We start from the raw sequence: 1,903 nt of genomic DNA, 5'->3' as shown, positions 1-1,903 counted from the left end.
ACCCCCCCATGGATTTCGAAAAATTAATGTGGGGAATCACCATAGCATAGACTAAAGGGAATCACAAATGAATTTTTGGTCGTGAGCGTGAGGAAAATTTTTCCAGTGTTTCTGAGTTTGAGTATTTTGTCACTGGTATTTTTACCAGGTACAGAGAGATACCTGGTAGAAATAAGAGTGACAAAATACATTAAATCTATTACCCAGTAACGAAAAGTACTCACTGACTCACTCATAAGACACATCTCTACTTCAATTACGCCTATTTTTTCTCATATCTCAAGCTTCGAAGCTTCACAAATCTTAAAGGGCGGGACAGCGCGTACGCAGTCCCGACTACCAAAAATTACGCGCCCGAGTTATCCGCATTAGGGATAATCGCAAAGGTCAGCCGAACCGGAGTGCAATGGAACAGCCTCGCCCTGGGGGTACCGCCTTAGTGATCACGGTGTCCCCTACGCCAGGTAAGTATGCTTAAACATACAAAACTTGGACAATATATTGACCTGCTCGAATTCTCCGTTTGCGAGCTGCGAGCGGTAGTGAGGCCATCTCTACTCACAAAATGGAACCAGAGATAGTCAAAAAGTTAAAAGCCTTCAATTTTCTAAATTGTTCTCTACAAATCAGGAGTTAATAAAATGAAATTTATGAAGTACTTATTTTTTATCTGGATTTATGTTTATTTTTTAAAACATTCATTTAAGTTAAAATAATTTCTCAATTTTTCATGTAGAACTACCTCCGGTTTTCAAAACTTTCACTGACATCTATCGGTAGAAAATCATAACATATTTGAATTGAGCCTTTTCAGATAGCTGAAAGATATGTATTTTTATGAATTATTTTGTTAAATTTAACCACAAATAATGATTATTTTAATGGGAAGTGGAATAAAAAAAAGCTTAGTTTGTTGTCAGTACCTAGTTTATTGTATTATACAGTAATACAGTACTTCAGTATGTACTTACGTCAAACTAGTAAAAAAAAACTCTAGGCAATTTCAAGTTTTCGTAAGTCGGTATTTTTAACCTTTTTTTAAATGCCCATGTGCTACTTGGGAAAAAGTTTAATCTATTTATTTTAAAAAGTGTCTGTTCCATGTTCCATGTTCCTAATTCATACAAATCCATAGTTTTATTTCGAGATTATGACATTCATAACATGAGTGGTTTAGTTATGTTCATAACAAGAGAGCGTTCACTGTCTAAATCTGATTTCGAAAGACTCTGTGTAAAGCCTGGACAACGCCGGAGACTACAGCTTATAGTTTTCTAAAGTTGGTAAAAAAAACTGAAATAAGGATGCGATAGTGCGATGCCATTAGCGTAAAATAAATATTAACAAGATTGACGGTGAAGTTCATAAAACCACCAACAAAGAGCCCATGAAACGATATTTTTTTCAGAACAATTCTATATATGAATCCGAAAAGTTCGTTCGAATCGAAGTCATACAAACGAATATCTGGGTTTCAGTAGTCGTTATCAAACCGAAGTCAACCTTGAAAATTTATAAGTTACAAAATTGATATCATATTTATCTATTATCATAATTTATGTGTCGCCGAATGGCAACCTTTGTCACACCCACTGGAGTGATTTTTTGGCATATTTTGCCATTTTGTATTATAGAACCTAAATATATGGGAATAAATGTGAAATGAAAACGACGTATTTTTTATTTCACTGGGAACTAAGCTATACGTTTGCATGCGTTTATACAGTAAACAATTTATTCTGTGTTTTTGATTTATTCATTCTTTTTAGTCCTATATTTTCTTTATATCTTGTGTCTTGTGTGAATGTGAACGTCTTTATTGTAATGTAGTTTGTCACTATAGTAATTTGGGAGTAAATTGTGAAAACTTTGTAGAATTTTTTTTAATTTTGAATTTTTTTTG

General features: G+C 33.7%; 1 non-coding gene across 1 annotated transcript; it reads right to left on the bottom strand.

The window, feature by feature from the left end:
* Nucleotides 1-310: 310 nt before the first annotated feature.
* On the bottom strand, nucleotides 311-472 carry LOC149423685 (U1 spliceosomal RNA). The gene has a single exon (XR_016302273.1). It is a non-coding gene; the product is annotated as a U1 spliceosomal RNA (small nuclear RNA).
* Nucleotides 473-1,903: the final 1,431 nt, after the last annotated feature.

The sequence above is a fragment of the Hesperophylax consimilis genome, chromosome 5 (genome assembly GCF_061612785.1).
Source record: "Hesperophylax consimilis isolate HC1 chromosome 5, BYU_Hcon_1.0, whole genome shotgun sequence".
Lineage (NCBI taxonomy): Eukaryota > Metazoa > Arthropoda > Insecta > Trichoptera > Limnephilidae > Hesperophylax > Hesperophylax consimilis.
The sequence above is the reverse complement of the archived record's forward strand: the minus strand, read 5'-3'. Positions and strand labels throughout refer to the sequence as shown.